This window comes from Piliocolobus tephrosceles, chromosome 9 (genome assembly GCF_002776525.5).
Source record: "Piliocolobus tephrosceles isolate RC106 chromosome 9, ASM277652v3, whole genome shotgun sequence".
Classification (NCBI taxonomy): Eukaryota; Metazoa; Chordata; class Mammalia; order Primates; family Cercopithecidae; genus Piliocolobus; species Piliocolobus tephrosceles.
The window spans coordinates 46,049,547-46,073,445 of NC_045442.1; the positions used below are offsets into that span (position 1 = coordinate 46,049,547).

General features: G+C 42.1%; 1 pseudogene; it reads right to left on the bottom strand.

The window, feature by feature from the left end:
- Nucleotides 1-5,446: 5,446 nt before the first annotated feature.
- LOC111551333 lies at nucleotides 5,447-6,469 on the bottom strand (annotated as a pseudogene).
- Between the last annotated feature and the right edge of the window lie 17,430 nt (nucleotides 6,470-23,899).

A 23,899-nucleotide genomic window follows, 5' to 3' on the forward strand; every position in this document is an offset into this window, starting at 1 on the left:
AGACGCGGTGGCTCAAGCCTGTAATCCCAGCACTTTGGGAGGCCGAGGCGGGCGGATCACGAGGTCAGGAGATCGAGACCATCCTGGCTAACACAGTGAAACCCCGTCTCTACTAAAAAATACAAAAAATTAGCTGGGCGAGGTGGCAGGCGCCTGTAGTCCCAGCTACTCGGGAGGCTGAGGCAGGAGAATGGCGTAAACCCGGGAGGTGGAGCTTGCAGTGAGCCGAGATCCGGCCACTGCACTCCAGCCTGGGCGACAGAGCGAGACTCCGTCTCAAGAAAAAGAAGAAAAAAAGATGTAATGAGAAGGGCATGTCACTTCTGTGGTATTCTTGTCAAAAATACATAACCTTAACCCAATAATGAGAAAACGTCAGACTAACCTGATGGAGAACATTCTGCAAGATAAATAATCAGTACTCTTCGAAAAAGTCAAGGTTATGAAAGAAGAGGACAAACTGAGGAACAGTCACGGACTGAAGGAGACAAAGGAGATGTGGTGGATAGACTTTAAAGTGGTCCCCATAGTTCCCCCTTCTGATATTCATGTCTTTATATAAGCTCCTCCCCTTGAATGTGGGTGGGACCTGTGACTTGTTTATAACCAATGGAATATGGTAAAGGCAATGTGAAGTATGTGATTGTGATTATGTGCATGCGATTACACAAGATTATAGCACCTGCCTTGCAAAAGAGTCTCTCTATAGAAGGGGAATTGTGCTTTTTCTCCCTTCAATTGTGAGGTGTCCACACTCACCCTAGGTGGGGAAGAAAGGAGGATGTGGTAGCTTTTTAGCTTTTTCTTTTTTTTTTTTTTGAGACGGAGTCTCGCTCTGTCACCCAGGCTGGAATGCAGTGGCATGATCTTGGCTCACTGAAACCTCCACCTCCTGGGTTCAAGTGATTCTCCTGCCTCAGCCTCCTGAGTAGTTGGGATTACGGGCACCTGCCACCATGCCCGGCTAATTTTTGTACTTTTAGTAGAGATGGGGTTTCACTGTGTTGGCCAGGCTGGTCTGGAATTCCCGACCTCAAGTAATCCACCTGCCTTGGCCTCCCAAAATGCTGGGATTACAGGTGTGAGCCACCACACCCAACCAATGTGGTAGCTTTAGGTCAACATGATTGCACACCCAGAACTAGATCTTTCCACCATCCCAGAATAGACTGTGTAAAGAGAGCCAGGTAACTGCTCCACATTGGGAGAAGGCAGACATTAAATATGAGGCAGACGGGAACTCCATATTGGCAGCAGAAACTGAAAGATGAATCAAAAAAAGCGATTGAGCAAATGTCATCAGGCAATGGAATCCATAAGTAAGCAGAGCCTTTAGGTAAAGAAGAGAAGCATAGACACGGCAGAAGCAAAGAGCTAGAAAAATTGTATCACAAGAACGTTGGAGTGCCTGAAGCACAGAACACTTGAAGCTGGATTGGCAGAGGTGCTGGTATTCAAAACCCAGCCAATGTGCACCTCAAAAGAATCCAAGTGGACATTGCCACCACCCAGCAGGCTCTTCTCAGTTCAGAAGCTCCCTTTTGTCAGCAGACTTTCACATCAGCCCCATGAGACACCAATCTGATCCTTCCAAATGTGGCTCCACACACCTTGGGAAACTGTCCCACCCAGAGTGCTATCATTTCTACCGCATTATGTCTGGAGACTGCCTGGCTCAGGCCTTCCTTAGACTCTAGGCTGGGTCAGCTTCCAAAGTATGCCTTTGACAGTGAAAAATTCCACTTGAAGATATGTGAGACAGTTTGTACAATAATTTGTCTAAGGACTGTTTATTGGTGATGGATTGAGAGTCTGGTGAAGGGGATCAGAATATACCACCCCCAAATATGCCACTTTGGCATAAGGATTATTTTGAGGTTAAAGCAATTGAGAAACAGCAGATTCAGAAGGAACTCTTTACCCTCCCTTTCTCTGCCTAAAAGTAGGGTAAATATAACAAATTGCCATTTGTAAAAGTATCTTCCCTCCCCTCTCCCATACCAGAAGGCAGAGAACAACCAGTGTCACAGGAGCTGGCAAGTCAGCACTGAGACGAGTCTGTACAAACAAACCTTACTACCATAACCCTTTTCTTCAATCAGCTTCCCCCATATATTTACCCTCCCACAATGTACCACCATTAGAAGCCCAAGCCCCTTTTCCTTTGTCATATCATTTTTCCAGAATTTATCACCCTTTGTTAAGATGATATATAAGCTCTTGGGCCTGACTGATTTGGGTTTTCACTTCTTTCCTGTGACACCTCCCTCCCTATGTGCATATAAAATAACTTTTTATTAATCTGTCATTTGTCAGTTTAAGTCACAGGCCCCAGCCCCTAAACCCAAGAGGGTCTAGGAAAAGTGTTTTTCTTCCTCTACATCTAGAACCTCCTGCTCATATTTCTTTCAGAACTACTAAAGCTTCAGAACTTTCCTCACCAGTACTCAGGAGTTTCTATCAATTATCATTGCCTTAGTGCAAACATGATAATGAATGGTAGTAAGCTGATGCCTATGCCTTCAATCAGGAGGTCACAACTTACAAAAAATATCGAATATTCATACTCTGTTATAAATCCACATAGCCAATTGATTCTCATAGAATGTTTTCCTTGATTTTTGTCAAATTCGTTAGTGCATAGTCAAGCTAGGGTATAATTCAAGCATGAGTTGACAAATAAGATTGCATCCTAATCTGCTAACCCTTTTTGCAATAAATTTATTGTCATTTCATCTGATATATGATCTGTTAAACTATGTTTTACCCTCATAAAAATTACATTAATTAAAGTGAGCCTCCTTTCAGCTTCTACACTACTGTGCTGGAACTTCCCTTACTTGTTCATCAACGGCATGAGCAACTTCATTGCTGAATCATACCTTTCAAATACCGAAAGAATATTTCCTTGATTTTTTGTGCAATAGCTATAACCATGACTCATTTTTCAGGTTAATCTTCATTGTTCCACTGGGAATATACTGATATGGCAGAAACTCTAGCAATGAGTTAATTAACTGACTCATTTTACTGAATTCAGGAAGAATTCAAGAGTGATGCTTTATAGGTGTCAAATTCAGCTGTCCTTAATCCTTGGGCAGAGCTGATTTCTGCCAGGAACTATTTAATCCTGCATGAGGTTACAAACTCCTTCCCGAGACTGGTGCTAGAAGTCAGGAAAGGCATGTATTTGTATATGTGGTCGGCAGCCTCTGAGATGGCCTTCATTGTCCCTATCTCCTGCTGTGTCATCCTCTCCCCTTGAAAGTGGGCTGGGGTAATGACTGGCTTCTAGGGACTATAATATGGCAAAAGTGATTGGATGTCACTTCCAAGATTAGGTTACGAGAAGACTGACTTCCATCTTCCTCCCTCCCTCCCACTGTCTCCCTGGTTTCTCCTGAGGACAGCCAGCTGTTGTGTTGTGAGCTGCCCTAGGAAGAGGTCCACCAGGGAAGAAACTAAAGTCTTCAGTCAATAGCCAGTGACAGCCTGAGGCCTACCAGCAGTCACAGAGTGAGCTTAGAAGTGGATCTTCCCTCAGTCAAACCTCCAGATGAGACCAGATGTATTAGTCTGTTCTCACACTGCTAATAAAGATATACCTGAGACTGGGTAATTTATAAGGGAAAGAGGCTTAATTGACTCACAGTTCCACATGGCTGGGGAGGCCTCACAATTATGGCAGAAGGCAAATGAAGAGCAAAATCACATCTTACATGGCAGCAGGAAAGAGAGCTTGAGCAGGGGAATGCCCCTTTATAAAACCATCAGATCTCATGAGACTTATTCACTACCACAAGAACAACATGGGAAAGACCCACTCCCATGATTCCATATCCTCCCACTGGGTCCCTCCCACAACACATGGGAATTATGGGTGCTACAATTCAAGATGAGATGTGGGTGGGGACACAACCAAACCATATCACCAGAGTCCTGACTGACACCTTGATTGCACCCTTGTGAGAGACCTTGAGGCAGAATCACCCAGCTAAGCCTGGAACGCTGACCTTCAGAAACTTCGAGATTTTAACTATGTGTTGTTTAAGCCATTAAGTTTCTAATGCTGGAACAGATAAGTAACATGATATGCATTATTACAAATAAAATAGAATATTATGCCCCCCATTGTATCGATGAGGCAAACAACTGTTTTACTAACTTTCCCAGGTTTGCCCAGCCCTTGTATAAAGGGGCTCAGCTGAGAATCCAACCCAGGTGCATGCTCTCAATGTCACTCTGTCTGCCATCCATGAGTGGCCAGAAACAATAACATATTTCAGTTTTAGTTAGGGGGCCCTGATGTGATCCCTTCTGTTTCCCTTAGGACATTATGGTAATGGTTAGCAATTTACCTCATCAGATCAGTGTACCTCAGATCCATTAAATTGCTCAACAAATTACTCTCGTTTCCTTTTGGACAAGCTGTTATCTCAGTTCTCTCTACACCTGCATTCTTTGCAATTTTATTTGTGAAGTCTTTTCAGAAGGACAGCCAGTTTTTCAAAGGCAGGTAATCAAACATTGAATGTTTCTTTTTCTGGAAGAAATTCACCGAACTAACATATTCTGAGTTATAACCCAAAGTCTTTTGTTTTGGTTTTGTTTTTTTTTTTTGAGACAGGTTCTCACTCTGTTACCCAGGCTAGAGTGCGTCAACATGATCATGGTTCACTGCAGCTCCAATCTCCTGAGCTCAAGGGATCCTCCCATCTCAGTCTCCTGAGTAGCTAGGACTATAGGTAGGTCTATTGATTTTGTTATTTTTTTTTTTTTTTTCTTTGTAGAGGCAGGGTCTAACAATTTTGCCTGGGCTGGTCTTGAACTTGTAGGCTCAAGCAATCCTCCCATCTCAGCTTCCCAAGGTGCTGGGATTACAGGTATGAGCCACTGCACCCAGCCCCGTATTTTTTAAGTAGTTGAAATAAATGGTATTATTTCAAACTTGCAGCATAAAAAACTGGTGCATCCCATATTTAGTGTATGAGTAAACCTTCTAGAATAAACAGAAAAGAAAGAGTGAGCACATTTGCAGAAGTGGTGATACCAACAATATTCATTCTATCCTAAAGTGTTACTGCATTAAGAAGTACAAAAAAGACCTTAGCAAAATGAAATTCTGATACTCCTATCTAAATCAATTGTTACCACTTCCCTGTTCAAGTTGGAATGTGAAAATTTTGTCCCTATTAAAATGAATCAGCGAAGTTGAGAATGTTTTTTGAGTAGAACTGAAAATAACATGCTAATAAGCTGAACATGTATGTACTTGCATCCCAAAGATGCACTTGTATGTAATAGGAGTTGTGAAATTATTAATCTAAACCTTAAAAAGCTATTATAATAGGAAGCATTTATTTTTTATTTTATTTTTTTAAGTACAATTTCCATTTTATTTTTCTGCAGAGAACAGTCCGTCTTCAGTCTTTAAGGACTAAGCTCCTTACGTGGGCTTTGTGGGGGGACATGGGGCAGCACTCGCAGGCCTAAATCGGGGTGTGGGTGTTCAGTCCTTGTGGGCTTCACGGTATCAATTCCTGACTACTTTGCTGTGACCTGCACAACTCACACAGTAACGTAGCTTCACACATAGCTTGGGACGCACATAGGCATCGAAGACGCTCACTTCAGAAATGTCCCTGACTGCCCCGGCCTCCACTATGTTTTGAATGACGAATTTCTTAATGGCCTTGTCCTTGGACACGCATTGGGCACAGTTCATGCAGTGATTAGGCTGCACGTGGCCGTGGTCCTTTTTGGCACGACCGTTGTTCCTTCTTTTCTTTGTCATCTTGGAGGGATGGACCGGAGAGAGGAGAAGCATTTATTTTAGTTCATTCGTCCCATTGCAGTTCTGGTGTGGTAGAGTCATACAAAATACAAATATTCCAAGAAAAAAATCTTAAACTGATATAGAGTGCTCTTTTCAAATAAATCTGGAAAGAAATTATCTTTCTTTCCAGAAAGAATTCTGTAAACTTTTTCCTGCCTAAAAAAAAGACAAATCTCAACCTTAGCCTTCATTATCCATTCCATTCCTTAACGTACTCGGCTATGGACACCTTTCTTAGAATTCTGCTGAGGAATAACCAGCTTAACCCATCCATGATCTAATGCTTGGGTTCTTTTGCAAATACAAATTCCCCAGGTGGTACAACAAAGTGAGGTTGAGTTGTTCAGATTTGTTGTTTGAGGCCCAGTGCTTAGTTGGCTAAGTCAAGACAATAAAGCTAATGCACATAGCACTTAATACTCTTCTGAGTACCTTACATATATTAACTAATTTAACCTTCTTAACAACTATGAAGCAGGTAATATTGCTATTCCCATTTTATAGAAGAGGATATGAGGCACAAACAGTGTAAGTACCTACTAAGTAGAATGGCAGAGCAGGATTCAAACCCAGAGAGTCTGGCTCTGTAGTCCACATTTGTAACCACTATGCATGCTACCCTCCCATGTCTGTGCATGCAATTAAAAAAAAAACTTATTAGACAGAATAAAATGTTCATTAACTTGGAGTTATTAGTAGAAAAGTCATTCTGTGTAGGAGGAGATCAAATGGTTTTAGAGAGTACATCCATTTTTAAAATTTTAATGATTTTAAAATAAATCGAACTTTTTTTTCGAATACCTCCAACAACAGGAAATAACTCCTAGCTTCTGAACTATATTTACAGATTGAGAGCCTGCTAGGAAGAGGTATTTGTATTCATTAGCTCTGTTCACACATGTTCCCCTGGTGAACTTCATAAACAACTTGTTTTTTAAAGTAGGTTAATGAGTCCATGAAAGCATGTTCATAATGTCAGTTTGCTTAGCAAACTCTTTATTGGAGAAAATGCTTTTGCAGTAATATCTTGAGCCTTGCCCAGGTTGAATAATCAGAAATTTCTTATCAGTTGAGTCCAAAGGCAGAAACTTGATATCAAAAAACACACATCAGAGCATTTTCTTGACCAGGTTTTTTTCCTTGTTGGTATCAAAAGAATGGAGAATAGACTAAGTATTATTTTCAGATCATATATAAACTCTCCCTCCTATTGACCAGGATAATGAGTTCTTTAAATAGATTCCTACAGTTTCAACCAAAACTCTGTAAATGGTTAAAATCTCAGCAAACACAAGTCCTTTTCAGCCCTGCCATTGCCTGTAGTAGAAGGATGGTGAAATGGTTATTAGGCGTTAACTTGATTAGACTGAAGAATATCTAGATGGCTGGTAAAGTATTGTTTCTGGGTGTGTCTGTGAGGGTGTTATCAGTAGAGATTTGACAGTTGAGTTGGTGGACTGGAAGAGGAAGACCCATCCTCAATGTGAGTGGTCACCATACAATCAGCTGCCAGTAAGGCTAGAACAAAGCAGGCAGAAGAAGATGGGATAATCTTGCTGGCTGAGTCTTCTGGCTTCCTTCTGATCCTCGTGCCCTTGGATATCAGACTCCAGGTCCTTTGGTCTTTGGACTGGGACTTAGACTAGTGGCTTCCTGGGGGGTCTTGGGGCTTTTACCACAGACTGAAGGCTGCACTATCAGCTTGCCTGGTTTTGAGGCTTTTGGAGTTTAACTGATCCACTACTGGCTTCTCTCTTCCCTAGCTTGCAGATGGCCTATTGTGGGACTTTGCCTTGTAATCATGTGAGCCAGTTTTCCCTAACAAACTCCCTTTGTGTGTGTGTGTATATATATACATATATATACACATATCAGAGCCCAAAGGCAGGAGCTTGATATCAAAAAAAAAAAAAAAAACACACATCAGGGCATTTTCTTGATCAGGTTTCTTTCCTTGTTGGCATCAAAAGAATGGAGAATAGACTAAATATTATTTTCAGATCATAAATAAACTCACCTTCCTATTGGCCAGGATAATTTGAGTTCTTCAAATAGATTCCTACAGTTTCAACCAAAACCCTGTAAATGGTAAAAGTTTAGCAAACACATATCCTTTCCATCCATTTTAAGGATGGATTTCTTTAGTTGGTTTTGGGGTTTCTGGAGTTGGCTCTTTAATCTGATTAGACCTAAAAGTGCTAAGGACTCTACTTCTAATAGTATGGAGGACACTGATAGTCCTTGGTGTGGTTTAGAGTTGTGAAAAATAAATGCATTTTATACTTCTCATTCACTGCTCCTCAGAGTCGAGGGGTTTAGTGACTCTCTATATAATAACTTTGAACATTTGCAGAGAACCAAGAAATATAAGGAAGTTGGTTGGTTGTTCCTAAGTTCCCTGGACAAGTGCTGAAAAAAAAGGATGAGCTTAGGGATTCTATCTTCTGGCCCCAGAAGCACATACTTAGCCTCAAATCTACTATGATTGCCTGGATGAGAGTCTTATCTTCTCCAGACAAAGGGCTGAAATTGCTGAGAATCAGACACAAGACCTACAGCAAAAGGTGCATGCTCAGCCTCACCAGGTGTCTACTGTTAAAGTAAGGGCATTGGTAGGGAAGGAATGAGACCCTATAACTTGGGACAGGGATGTGTGGGAGGACTCTGATGAATCTGGGGGCTCCTAATTTCTGATAAGCCTTTTTTGCCAGAGGAGAAGACGGCCTCCCCACTCACAGTGGTGGCAACATCCCCTCCCCAACCCAGGCTGCTATCAGCCTTTCTACAACAGTCTGAAGAGATTAACCCTGCATTGCTTGAGGAAACAGTGATGGCCCCCCTGAGGCAGTTGCCAGGCAAGACAATGCTGATTCTCCTCAGGACCCAGCCCCAATACCCACTCTTTGTTTCTATGCCAGTAACTAGACTCAAGTGCCAGTAGGTCCCTAGAGATGAAGTTCAGACTGTGACCCATGAGGAAAGAACTACTTGAGTTTTCTAATTTATAGAAGCAGAAATCTGGAGAACACATGTGGGAATGGACATTAAAGGTGTGGGATAATGGTGTGAGGACCAAGCTCCATTTTTTTTATCTTGCCCAAATTCCTCTCTAAGGGGTCTGGGGAATCATGCCCTACAAACCATACATTCTCATCAGATGAGTTTTATTTAACCCTATATATGGTAACTTACTTTCCAACCTAACTCTGGCATAACATCATGAGACAAGGAAGAAAATAAAAATATTTTACCCCAAAACATGTTTTTTTGCTATATCTTGAAATGGCCCTGCAAAGCTGTCTTTTGTGGAGGGGGGGAAATTGGCATCTATAAGAATCTCTATTAACATAACTAGATCTTTTTCTTCCAGGCCCTCCCAATCCTAAAGAGATTAACTAAAAGTCAACACCTTTCAAAGATCTGAATAGGAGAAGCATTTGTCATCTATTGTCTCTAAGGGCAACCACCATAAGACTTCAAAAGAACCTTAGTCTTCACAATTTTTTATCATAACCTGAACATTTTCTATTGACCCCAGGTCTTTTTAGACAAACTCAACCAATTGTCAACCAGAAAATGTTTAAATTTACCTAGGGCCTGAAAGCCGTGCACCAACACCCCCACCCTCCCCCACTTTTGAGTTGTCCCACCTTTGTGGACCAACGCAATGTATTTCTTAAATGCATTTTATGTCTCATGTCTCCCTAAAATGTATAAAACCAAGCTACACTCCAACCATATTGGATACATGCTCTCAGGACCTCCTGAGGCCTGTGTCATGGGCCATGGTCACTCATATTTGGCTCAGAATAAATCTCTTCAAATATTTTCTAGAATTTGACTCTTTTCATTGACAGGCAGAAGGAACATAAAGTTGGATCAGACTGGATTTATTAATATGGGCCCACTACGCATTTAATGCTACAGCTTGGGGAGTTAGAAAAAGGTTTCTAATAGTTTATTTGCTTGTTTAGCTGAAACACGGATCAAAAGATGGTCCTCCACTGTGCAAGCTGGAAATGCCTGATCTCCCTTGGTTTAATGTAGAGGAAAGGATCCAAAGCTTAGGGAGACTGGAAGGCTAGAGTGGATTTGTCACTTTAGACCTACTCATCCCCACTGGGAGGGTCCAAACAACATACCCTTCACCAATACCTTGCAAAATAAATTTGTGAGGGGAGTACCACCATTCTTGAGGAGCTCTCTGTGATTGCTCTTCTCTGTATACCAGATCTTACAGTGGGAACCACGGTCACTCAATTGGAAAATTGAAATGCAATGGGAACAACTGGATCCTGAGATGGCAGGGACCAAGTGGTGGCACTCAACTGTCAAGAGCAAGGTGGCCCTAGTTACTGTAGTGGACAGCAGAGGCAAAGCAGCAATCAGAATAGTCTGACTCATGTAAAGCTCTGGCATTAGCTAATTAATCATGGCATTCCTAGAAGTGAAATCAATAGGAAGTCTACTACATTCTTTCTTTCTTTCTTTTCTTTTTTTTTTTTTTGTGAGGAGGAATCTCATCCTGTCATCAGGCTGGAGGGCAATGGTGCCATCTCGGCTCACTGCAACCTCTGCCTCCCGGGTTCAAGCAATTCTCCTGTCTCAGCTTCCTGAGTAGCTGGGACTACAGGTGCACGCTACCACGCCTGGCTAATTTTTGTATTTTTAGTGGAGACAGGGGTTCACCATGTTGGCCAGGATGGTCTCGATCTCTTGACCTCGTGATATGCCTGCCTCAGCCTCCCGAAGTGCTGGGATTACAGGCGTGAGCCACCGTGCCTGGCCAGAAGTCTACTACATTCTTATTTGGTATAAGCAGAAAACTTCCAAATCGAGTGGATGAAAGACTAATTTGAATTATAAAAACAGAGAATCCCAGCCCCTCAATCAATTTTCAGAATTGAGCTAGTTTATAGATCCAGAACCCCTTAACTGAAGGGGAGGCTGTGTCTCTCTAAGGAATGACCCCACTACACTGCCAATAATTTATACTGTTAATCTTCTTCCCATCCTTCCCTGAGGAAACCTCTAGCCTTTCACCAGGGTAACTGTGCATCAGGGAAAGGGGAATGACCAGACCTGGTCAGGGACTACTGGACACCGGCTCTGAGCTAACATTGATTCCAGGGGACCCAAAATGTCATTATGGCCCTCCAGTTAGAATAGGGGCTTATGGAAGTCAGGTAATTAATGGAGTTTTAGCTCAGGTCTGACTTAGTGGGTCCAGTGGTCTCTGGACTCATCCTGTGGTCATTTTCCTAGTGCCAGAATGCATAATTGGAATAGACAACATAATTAGCAGTTGGCAGATTCCCCACATCGGTTTCTTGACCTGTGGGTTGAGGGCTATTATGTGGGAAAGGCCAAATGGAAGCCACTAGAGCTGCTTCTACCTAGAAAAATGGTAAATCAAAAAAAAATATCACAATCCTGGAGGGATTGCAGAGGTAGGTGCCACCATCAAGGCGTTGGAAGATGCAGGGGTGGTGATCCCCACAACATCCTTATTTAACTCTTTGTTTTGTTTTTTGAGATGGAGTCTCACTCTGTCACCCAGGTTGGAATGCAGTGGCACGATCTCGGTTCACTGCAACCTCCACCTCCCAGGTTCAAGTGATACTCCTGCCTCAGCCTCTCAAATAGCTGGGACTACAAGCACATGCCACCATGCCTGGCTAATTTTTGTATTTTTAGTAGAGATGGGGTTTCACCACGTTGGCCATGCTGGTCTTGAACTCTTGACCTCGTGATCCCCCCGCCTCCACCTCCCAAAGTGCTGGGATTATAGGTGTGAGCCACCACACCCCACCTCAACTCTTTTATTTGGACTATGCAGAAGACATATGGATCTGGAGAATGACAGTGGACTATTATAAGCTTAACAAAGTGGTGACTCCAATTGCAGCTGCTACACTAGATGTGGTTCATCGCATGAGCAAATTAACACATCTCCTTGTACCTGGTATGAAGCTATTGATTTGGCAAGTGCCTTTTTCTTTACTCCTTTCCATGAGCCCCACCAGAGGCAATTTGCCTTCAGCCAGCAAGGCCAGCAGTATCTTGCTCACAGAGATTTTGATCACTTTTCCCTTCCACAAGATATCACACAAATTCATTACATAGATGACATTATGCTAACTGGACCCAGTGAGTGAGAAGTAGCAACCACTTGGGACTTATTGGTGAAACACTTTCATGTCAGGGTATGGGAAATAAATCCAACTAAAATTCATGGACCTTCTATGTCAGTGAAATTTCTAGCGGTCCACTGGTGAGGGGCCTGTTGAAATATTCCTTCTAAGGTGAAGGATGCATTGTTGCATTTGTCCCCTCCTAACAACCAAGAAAGAGGTGCAATGCCTAGTGGGCATATTTGGATTTTGGAGGCAACACATTCCTCATTTGGGTGTATTACTCTGGCCTATTTATTGAGTGACCCAAAAGGTTGCTGGTTTTGAGTGGGGCCCAGAACAAATGAAGGCTCTGCAAGAGGTCTAGGCTGTTGTGCAAGCTGCTCTGCCACTTGGGCCATATGACTGAGCAGATCCAATGGTGCTTGAGGTGTCAGTGGCAGATAGGGATACTGTTTGGAGTCTTTGTCCGGGCCCTATAGGTGAATCACAGTAGAGGCCTCTAGGGTTTTGGAGCAAGGCCCTACCGTCTTCTGAAGATAACTACTTTCCTTGTGAGAGACAGCTTTTGGCCTGTTACTGGGCCTTGGTGGAAGCTGAACCTTTGACTACGAGTCACCAAGCTACTCTAGGACCTGAACTTCCTATCATGAACTGGGTGCTTTCTGACCCATCTAGCCATAAAGTTGGGCATGCACAACAGCATTTTGTCATACAATGGAAGTGGTATATACATGATTGGGCTTGAGCAGGTCCTGAAGGCATAAGAAAGTTATATGAGGAAGTGGGTCAAATACCTGTGGTCCCCATTTCTGCCACCCTGCCTTCTCTCTCCCAGGCTGCACCGATGGCTTCATGGGGATTTCCTTATGATCAGCTGACAGAGGAAGACAAGACTAGGGCCTGGTTTACAGATGGTACTGCACAGTATGCAGACACCACCTGAAAGTGGACAGCTGTAGCACTACAGCCCTTTTCTAGGACATGCCTGAAGGACAGAGGTGAAGGGAAATCTTCCCAGTGGGCAGGACTTGCAGCAGTGCACCTGGTTATGCACTTTCCTTGGAAGGAGAAATGGCCAGATGTGGGATTATATATTGATTAGTGGGCTGTAGCCAATGGTTAGGCTGGATGGTCAGGGGCTTGAAAGGAGCATAATCGGAAAATTGGTGACAGATAAATCTGGGGAAGAGGTATGTGGGTGGACCTCTCTGAGGGTTCAAAACCCATGAAGATATTTGTGTCCCACATGAATGCTCATCAAAGGATGACCTCAGCAGAGGGGCATTTTATTTTTATTTTATTTATTTATTTATTTTTGAGACGGAGTCTCGCTCTGTCGCCCAGGCTGGAGTGCAGTGGCCGGATCTCAGCTCACTGCAAGCTCCGCCTCCCGGGTTTACGCCATTCTCCTGCCTAAGCCTCCCGAGTAGCTGGGACTACAGGCGCCCACCACCTCGCCCGGCTAGATTTTTTTTTTTTTGTATTTTTTAGTAGAGACGGGGTTTCACCATGTTAGCCAGGATGGTCTCGATCTCCTGACCTCGTGATCCACCCGTCTTGGCCTCCCAAAGTGCTGGGATTACAGGCTTGAGCCACCGCGCCTGGCCGAGGAGCATTTTAATAATCAAGTAGATAGGATGACCCATTTTGTGGACACCACTCAGCCTCTTTCACCAGCCATCCCTGTTATTGCCCAACGGGCTCATGAACAAAATGGCCATGGTGGCAATGGATGGAGGTTATGCATGGGCTCAGCAATATGAACTTCCACTTACCAAGGCTGACCTGGCTACAGCCACCACTGATTGCCCAATCTGCCGGCAGCAGAGACCAATACTGAGCCCTCCATATGGCATCATTCTCTGGGGTGATCAGCCAGTTACCTGGTAGCAGATTGATTACACTGGACCTCTTACACCACGGACAGGGCAGCAGTTTGTTCTTACTGGAATAAACACTTACTCTGGATATGGATTTGCCTTTCCTGCATGCAATGCTTCTGCCAAGATTACCATCCACGGACTCACAGAATGCCTTATCCACCATCATTGTATTCCACATACAATTGCCTCTGAAAAAGGAACTCACTTCACAGCTGAAGAAGTGTGGCAGTGGGCTCATGCTCATGGCATTCACTGGTCTTACCATGTTCCCCATCTTCCTGAAGCAGCTGGCTTGATAGAATGGGAAGAATGGCCTTTTGAAGTCACAATCACACTACCAACTAGGTGACAATACTTTGCAGGCCTGGGGCAAAGTTCTGCAGAAGACTGTGTGTGCTCTGAATCAGCATTCAGTGTATGAAACTATTTCTCCTATAGCCAGGATTCACGGGTCTAGGAATCAAGGGGTAGAAGTGAAAGTGGCACTGCTCACCATCACCCCTAGTGACTCACTAGCAAAATTTTTGCTTCCTGTTCCTGCCGCGTTATATTCTACTGTCAACTAAGGCCTAGAGGACTGAGTTCCAGAGGGAAGAATGTTGCCACCAGAAGACACAATGATTCAACTGAAGTGGAAGTTAAGACTATCACCTTGCCACTTTGGGCTCCTCCTGCCTGTAAGTCAACAGGCTAAGAAGGGAGTTACAGTGTTGACTGGGGTGACTGACCCGAACTATCAAGATGAAATCAGTCTACTGTTCCACAGTGGAGGTCAAGAAGGGACCTATGGGAGGGACCTGGTGGAAGGTAATTGAATCGTGGAGGCATTCATGCTGTTCTCACATTTTTTTTTTTTTTTTTTTTTTTGAGACGGAGTCTTGCTCTGTCGCCCAGGCTGGAGTGCAGTGGCCGGATCTCAGCTCACTGCAAGTTCCGCCTCCCGGGTTTACGCCATTCTCCTGCCTCAGCCTCCCGAGTAGCTGGGACTACAGGCGCCCGCCACCTCGCCCGGCTAGTTTTTTGTATTTTTTAGTAGAGACGGGGTTTCACCGTGTAGACCAGGATGGTCTCGATCTCCTGACCTCATGATCCGCCCGTCTCGGCCTCCCAAAGTGCTGGGATTACAGGCTTGAGCCACCGCGCCCGGCTTATGCTGTTCTCATGATAGTGAATAAGTCTCATGAAATCCGACGGTTTTATAAAGGGCAGTTCCTCTGCACATGCTCTCTTGCCTGCCACCATGTAAGATGTGCTTTCGCTCCTCCTTTACCTTCTGCCATGATTGTGAGTCCTCCCCAGCCATGTGGGACTGTAAGTCCATTAAACCTCTTTTTCTTTATAAATTACTCAGTCTCAGTAATTTTTTTTCTTTTTCTTTTCTTTTTTTTTTTTTAGATAGAGTCTCACTCAGTCACCCAGGCTGGAGTGCAGTGGCATGATCTTGGCTCACTGCAAGCTCTGCCTCCTGAGTTCATGCCATTCTCCTGCCTCAGCCTCCTGAGTAGCTGGGACTACAGGTGCCCACCACCACGCCTGGCTAACTTTTTTGTATTTTTAGTAGAGATGGGGTTTCACCATGTTAGCCAGGATGGTCTCGATCTCCTGACCCCGTGATCCACTCGCCTTGGCCTCCCAAAATGCTGGGATTACATCAGTCATTTCTTCATAGCAGTATGAAAATGGACCAATACATCCAGTTAGGTTATAGTTTATTTACTATGAAGATACCTTTAGGCCAAACTTAAAATATGTAAGTAGGCAGCTTTAGACTAAACTTAATTTAGCAATTCCCCAATTTTGAGAGATTGACCAAAACTGTAGGCATTGATGTTACTCTACTACCATGCTACATATACTTATGCTGTCTCAAACCCCATTGGGAAATAGCAAAACAGTGGATTTTGTAAGGTGGGAATAAAGGCATCCTTATTTTGTTTTTTAATACAGATGGGGTTTCGCCATGTTGCCCAGGCTGGTCTTGAACTCCTGAGCTCAAGCAATCCACCCACCTTGGCCTCCCAAAGTGCTAAGATTACAGGTGTGAGCCACTGTGCCCAGCCTATGTTTGTAAGGGTTACAGTAGCGGGGACCTTCTTGTGCTACAATCTCCTGTTTACAGAAGAAAAACGAAACTTGGCCTGTTTTAGGACCTATCTGCTTCATTAAAATTTCAATTTGATTATGTTGCATTTAGCATGAGTGACTCCATTTTGGTTTGGTCTGGTCTGTTGTGGCCTAGTCCATGAGCTCAATCCAAAATAATGGCCTCCCATAATTTTATTTAAAAATTCTCCCCTTTTGGTTAGGTTCTCATTTAGGTGAGAGTATAACCAAAACTTACGACCTTAGCACCACTCTCAGTTATCATTTTGGGTTTCCACTCTCAGCATATCATTCATAGGTTACGTTACACCATGTTCATATTTCTTTTAGTTTTTATCATTCCAGTTGAAGAAAGATAATTTGACGTTTTACAGATGGCTGCTTGCAATTATTTAAAACTTTTGAGGGAATACAGCATACCAGGGAGACTACTATTAACAACTGTCAGGAGGGTAATACCAAAAGTTTGAAGTATGCTCCTTAGCCAGGGTTCCCATGAACCAAACCAACTAAAATCAAATAGACCAAAGAATGAGCTAGATAGAAAGTCTATTCATTCCAACCAAGCAGCCTGTTCATTAATTCCCTAAAGTCAAGTCTCTATAATATCCAATGTATTTCCCCGTGGGCAACTAGATGTATCAGCAACTGCACAGATACTCCTGTTTAGCCAGTAGATGATCTAGAGTAATTCTATTATTTAGCACAACATACACAAGAGAATTTAAAGTCTGTTATGTAACTATAGCCTTTGCAGTAGAATCTGCTGTACAGATCTACAGACTATTATGAGGGATACATTTCTTTGTTTTGCTTTGTTTTGTTTGCGATGAAGTCTTGCTCTATTGCCCAGGCTGGAGTGCAGGGGCGCAATCTCAGACCATTGCAACCTTTGCCTCCCGGGTTCAAGCGATTCCCCTGCCTCAGCCTTCTGAATAGCTGGGACTATAGGCAAGAACCACCGTGCCCAGGTCATTTTTTTGTATTTTTAGTAGAGACAGGGTTTCATCATGTTGGCCAGGCTGATCTCAAACTCCTGACCTCAAGGGATTTGCCCACCTCGGCCTCCCAAAGTGCTGGCATTACAGGCATGAGCCACCTCGCCCAGCCGAGGGATACATTTCTGATCACTGCCTCATTTACTTTAAACCATGGAAAAATAGACCTAAAAGATGCCCATCCAAAAGAATGAAGGCCTCTGGCAATGTTTTCTTTAACCTATGGGGTTAAAGAAACCTAAGAGGAGTGGACCAATGTTCTGGTTTTGATAGGTAATGAAGCAACAAAGTTACCATTAAAATTTCTCACTCACATTGGCCCTTCATCTTCCATCTGTCAAGGCCTAAGATTATTTATAAGGTTGGCTGTGAAATCCTCCAAAAATAACTGTATACCTCATGAGTGCACATAAGAGGCCCCTTTTTCAGTTCTGTTGTTCACAGAGACATAGGCAAGGAAAAAATTTAGAGATGAGAATCTCATGATAGCAGAGAAGCCTTAAAACATGCTCTTGGGAAAAAGCTGTGTACGTCAAAGATGCTGTCTGTTTCTGGGGAGAAACTTCCCTGGTTAGCTTTACCTTAGGTATCCAATGGCTATATAGATCCAAGAGTCTGGAGAGGAGCTTCTGAGTTGTGAACTCAAGGTTCAAGATCCTCAGGTTTTGCTGCAGTGCGGGTGGCAAAGGTAGTTTTTCTCTGATGTTCTTCTTAGAAGACCCAGTCTCCAGGTTCTAATAGATGGCGAAGGGTTTGATTGTCCTTAGTGGACCATGAAAAACTTTCTTTACCTAGTGAAAATACACTTTGGCACAATGCATTAAAAGTCTTGCCACATTTAGTCATATCAGAGTTTAGTGATAAAAGATAATGAGCTTCTATTATTAAGTGCATAAGCCTTCCAGTGATTATTGCATAAGGGGTCAACTTATGTTTTCCACTTTAAATGGATCTGACTGTCAATCCGCAATACCTCTGACCAAGGCAATTCAATATTCAGTTAGTTTTATTTATTGCTATTGTATCTGTAATACCATATTTAACTATTACAACTTGTTCAGTGAAACAAGTACCTCTATCACTAGAGATTTCTCCAGAAATGTCCCATGACAGAAAAACAATTTCTAATAACCTTTTAGCTGCTGTAATAGCATCAATCTTCTTGCACGGAAAACCTTCTGTACAACCAGAAAACATGCACTGAATATAAGAATCGTACGAAATCCCTCTATAAATGCTTAAATGGGCCATCAAGTATCAGAAATGTACCTGAAGTTTTTATCATCTTTGTAGGATTTTGGGTTTGACAAAGCAAACATTAGTCATAAATTATTTCAGCAGTTTAAAATAGTCAGTGTGTGTGTGTAATTTGTATTTTTATTTCTTCCATTATAAGTCATGGAATGCACAGCTTTTAATATTGGAAGCTTTAAGGACCAAGAAGGTCTAGTTTGCCATCTAGGCTCTCCTTAAGTCCATGCTTAACATTGAACTTATACCCTCTTAAACATCAATTTTGTTTCTTCAATTTAGGAGCATAGCACTGTTTATTAGATGAGTTATCATTTGATTTGGAGCATGAAATTCACTCAAATTGCATATTTAAACAATTTCAGTACTGACTGATTTAGCATGAAAATCTGGCAAAGTATTTTCTTGGTATCCAATTAATTTTTATTCTGCTTAGGTTAGCAATTTTATAAACCAGTTGGTTTCTTCATTAGAATTCTGGGAATTCTTACCCAGTCCAAATGTTATTATCCTAAAGTTATCAGAAGCCATATTCAAGAGTGCTTGTCAGGGTTCTTTTCATCCTTTTCATGAAACTCCTTGAAGACACAATGCTCTAGGATTTTGCTTGCTTGTGAAGTTTCCAGAAACTACATCAGAAGTAAGCAATTAACTGTGGAAATGACTTAAATGATCACAGTTAAAGAGTACAACTGACAAGGAAATTTGGTTATTTCTGTGACCTGCAATAATTTAACATAACCATAATTATGACTGATAGCATACAGACATATCAGAATTTTAGGAATTCCATACAATGGAACATATATTAATAATATTTATAAAAATATAACTTGAAGAAGGTTAAACAGTATTTCTTATTTGGCAATGCTTTCCATGTAATTTAACATATCAATACTGTTTCTCTCTCTTTTGTAAGACTCAGGGCCCCTCTTTGTCACCTCGAAGTTAGAGGTCAAAAACAATAAAAAAGGACAATTTTGAAGTTGAAATGTGATTTTGGAAAGCCTGTCAAATATGTCAAAGGTTTAAAACACTTGGCCAAAATCGAATCACAGGTCATTGTAAAATAACGGTCATTGTAAAATAATACTCATTTATATAGCCAATGTGATAATGAAAAATTTTTAAGAAGCAAAAACGTTTATTCTTTGATAATCAGAAGACACAGTTTTCCAAGCAATCAAAAGACCTAAGAAAGACAGCATGAGAAAAAAAAGTCTGTCTCTCCTTCTCTCCTTTTATTTTTTGCAGTTTACTCAAAAGGTGAACAAACATATTTTACTGTGTCTTTTTTTTTTTTTTCTTTCTTTCTTTTTTTGAGATGGATTCTCACTCTGTCACTCAGGTTGGAGTATAGTGGCATGATCTTGACTCACTGCAACCTACGTCTCCTGGTTCAGGGGATTCTCCTGCCTCAGCCTCCCTAGTAGCTGGGATTACCACCATGCCCGGCAAATTTTTGTATTTTTGGTAGAGATGAGGTTTCACCATGTTGGTCAGGCTGGTCTTGAACTCCTGACCTCAGGTGATCCACCTGCCTCGGTCTGCCAAAGTGCTGGGATTAAAGGTGTGAACCACCACACCCAGCCACTTTTACTGTGTCTTATTAATACTACATGAAATTTTTTTTTCAAAAGAGAAAACAAAACTTTACTTTTGTATTACTGTATTTATTGATATCAAAGTTAATTTTAATAAAACCTTATAAACAAATCTCAGTTGGCTTTTGACCACACCAGATTTCCATAAAGTTTTCATAATCTCTTATACATTTATACAATTCTTTTTCTTTTCAACTTTCTATGGTTTTATCTACATCTTTTTTATTCCTTCTATTTGAAAGAACCTTTAAGTAACTTAAAACTAGATAAAAAACCTCTTTTTAACAAACACATACTTCATAGCTTTCCTCACCAAAAGCACATCTTGTTTATACACTTTATACAGAATTGTTTGTCTTACATCCAGTAGTTTTAATTACATATATTAACTGTAATTTAAACTATTAGTAACCCTAATTTCTAGTGAAAATCCTAGCAAATAATTTTGAACTGTTTTGTATCAGTATTTATAGATAAAAACTATTTTATAGTTTTTTAGAAAGATGGGTCCTTAAATTATTATTAATTAACAGAGTTAAGTATATTTAGCTTTTCTATATCATATAAAAATAAGATGTCATAGTATATAAATTTAAACATGTTTATTATTGTTTTAGTATTTTAGCTTACAAATGACTTAGAGATTTTATGATTATTTAATTAAACATAACAAATTTAATTTTTTTTTTTTTTTTTTTTTGAGACGGAGTCTCGCTCTGTCACCCAGACTGGAGTGCAGTGGCCGGATCTCAGCTCACTGCAAGCTCCGTCTCCTGGGTTTACACCATTCTCCTGCCTCAGCCTCCCGAGTAGCTGGGACTACAGGCGCCCACCACCACGCCCGGCTAGTTTTTTGTATTTTTTAGTAGAGACGGGGTTTCACCGTGTTAGCCAGGATGGTCCTGATCTCCTGACCTCATGATCTGCCCATCTCGGCCTCCCAAGTGCTGGGATTACAGACTTGAGCCACCGCACCTGGCCAAATTTAATATTTTTAATTACTGGCCATGCACGGTAGCTCACGCCTATAATCCCAACACTATGGGAGACCAAGGCAGGAGGATTGCTTGAGTTCAACAGTTTGAGACTAGCCTGGGCAACATAGCAAAAATATTTTAAAAATTAGCTGGGTGTGCTAGTTTGCACCTTTAGTCCCAGCTGACCTGAGGCTCACTTGGGCCTAGGAATTTGAGGCTGCAGTGAGCTATGATGACGCCACTGCACCCCCAGCCTGGGTGACAGAGTGAGACCCTATCTCAAACACAAAAAGATTCTAAATTACTGAAAAGAATTTTGAAACTATGACAAAGGAACCCTCTCTAATGTTTTCCACAGTCATCCTGGGTCCCAAGTAGCCAAGTGGCACCTGTCTTGTTTTTCTAAGACCACCAGAGGGAGCACAAAAGAACCAGCAAGTAGGCAAAGGTCAGGCGCAAAACTGCAAGTTTATTTTAGTAACCTAAGGTGTGGAGAAGAAGTGTGTCGGCCTCTGGCAAAGAAGGCCGGCAGAGTTCCCCTCCCCCAAGCTCTGGGACGGAGTTCCTACATCCCGACAGGACTGGGAAGCTGGGAAGTCCGCATGGCTCAATGGCGGAGAGCGGCTTTTCTAGGAGTGGGAGGGCAATAGGTGGGGCATGGGCGTGTCAGGGGCGTTCAGCAGGTGCGACCAGGTAAATCTTGGGCTCTTCAGATTGACGTCACCTGGCGCATGCCCAGTTGGTCTGCACCCTCCCTGGGCGCCTGCTGCATTTTCGCGCGCGGGAAAGGTTGGGAGGGGGGATGAAGAACCCGGATGTACACCAGCTTGCCTCCGCACGCGAAAAGTTGGGAGGGGGGATGAAGAACGCGGAAGTGCACCATCTTGCCTCCTTTCCTCCAAACAGCACCCAGGAAGGCTGTGAAGGGCAGGGCCTGAGTCCTGAGTTTACATACCAGGTGTAGAGGAGCTAAGGACAGAAGACAGAGCTGTGAAGGAGAGGTCTGGAAGATGGAACCCCTCCCAGAATAGCCAGGAGGCAAAGCTGAGGCAGTTAAGAAGGGGCTATATTGGGCCTGATTCTGCCTGGTAGCTGCTGGTCTGGGCACTGAGAACATGTCCCTAGGCTTCACCATGGCCACCTATTCAGACACCCAACTCCAGAGGCTCAAAACCAAAAATATAAGTTCACAGTCTGTCAAATCAAGCAAGTGTCTATTTTCAACTGGCAATTTTGAATCCATTCCTATTTTATCAACAATTTTCAAACTGGCTTTATTTACCAAATACTATTACATACACATAACACATATAGATATACAGACACACAGACAGAAGCAGATTTTATACCTTTCATAAGGATTCTCATTTGCTAGCTTCGAAATAGTTTTAATTTTCCCCATTCACACTGTCAATCTTCCAATTATCTGTTTGATTGCCCTAAGTAATTGTTAGCTAGGCAACCCTAAACTTGCATTTCTAAAGGGACAACTCAGGTGAAACAAGGCAGAAAGTTTGTATCTCAAAAGCACAGAAATAAGATTTGACAACTAAATACTGTACCATCATTCTCTCAAGCCAAGGAAAAAACAGTGTAAGTAAAAGTTCACTTAAAACAAGCTGTCCAGAAAAGTACCTTAAACAAAGGTATGAGTTGCTACGTAAATTTAAAACAATGGTAAGTTTCTAATGTACACAGGCAGACACCCTTACAAATGGAGATTTCCTTTATAGATGTAAATTTATTTTTTAAAAAGGTTTAAAAATAGCCAATTAAATGCCAGAAAGGTGTATTTTAGTTCTAGATGTGGTGTGGTTTTTTTTTGTTTGTTTGTTTTTTAACTTAGTTACTGTTTCTTAGCTAAAATTACTGAGTTCCGAGTGGAGCCTGTTAAGCAATAAAGCAAAGAAAGCATTCTCTATGCCTGGACTCAGCATGGATAGATCTGAAAAGGAAACAAGTCTATTTTATCGCTAACAAATCTACCAAAATGTTTCATAAACAATTTACCCAGGGTAGCTTTCTTTTCACCTTCAGGGTGGGATAGTAACTAAGTCAAACATTTAGCAGATTTAATTCTTCTTATCAATTAAACAGTTAAGCTTTTTATTTGCCTTTTATAAAGAATATTTTTTGAAAGCAATATAAACATTGATATCTTTTTAGAAACTTCACATTAATAGGTATCATTGGATGACTCTAATTCAGGAGCCCTCATTTTCAAATGCACTTTTTTGTTTTTTAACAGCTCCTTATGGCCATCCTCAAATGTATTTCTTAAAGTGCAGTGCTGTCCACCTGGAATGTTCCACTGTAATGTTAAATTATCTTTGGTAAGATTTTGCCATTTCTATGGCATTTACTGCTTCTGGGACCTAATATTTATACATGTAAATGTAGGCATAGTTGGAAGGTAGATTCCTTAATTTCTGAATTTCTGAAGAAATTAATGATCTCATTTTTACCTTGAATCTTGGCTTTGGTTCTCATATTCTCTTAATCAACTTAGTCAGTGATTTTTTCCTACTTAAAGTGTGCAAGAAAAAGAAACGAAGGAGGTAGAACACAAAAATATCTGCAAATTTCCAAAAGCTCAAGTTTGCACCCCTGCAGTTTTGCCATCCACTGCCAGTTTCTCCCTGACCCCCTCAGGCATCCGAGTCCTCTAACTGGATCCAAGTCAGTTAATTATTGGATCCAGTTCAATGCCTGACCCAGACCAGCTTTTGTCATGACTTCTAAATCCAGTTCAGATAAAAAATGTGCTCAACCTCAGATAGCTCAAAACACAAATCCGTGGAGCTCTGGAATCCAAGAGAGAACTTATGATCCCCAGTTGCCGTGAAACAGCAATGGACACAGTGGGGCCTGGCAGGTCCCTGCTTGGTCCCTTGGTGCTCCTGGGAGTCACTGGAATCTCTACTTCAAATTCTGCTTTTGACACCATCTAACTTTAGACAATCTAAATTTAACAAAGTTTTTTTTTTTTTTTTTTTTTGAGACGGAGTCTCGCTCTGTCGCCCAGGCTGGAGTGCAGTGGCCGGATATCAGCTCACTGCAAGCTCCGCCTCCCGGGTTCACGCCATTCTCCTGCCTCAGCCTCCGGAGTA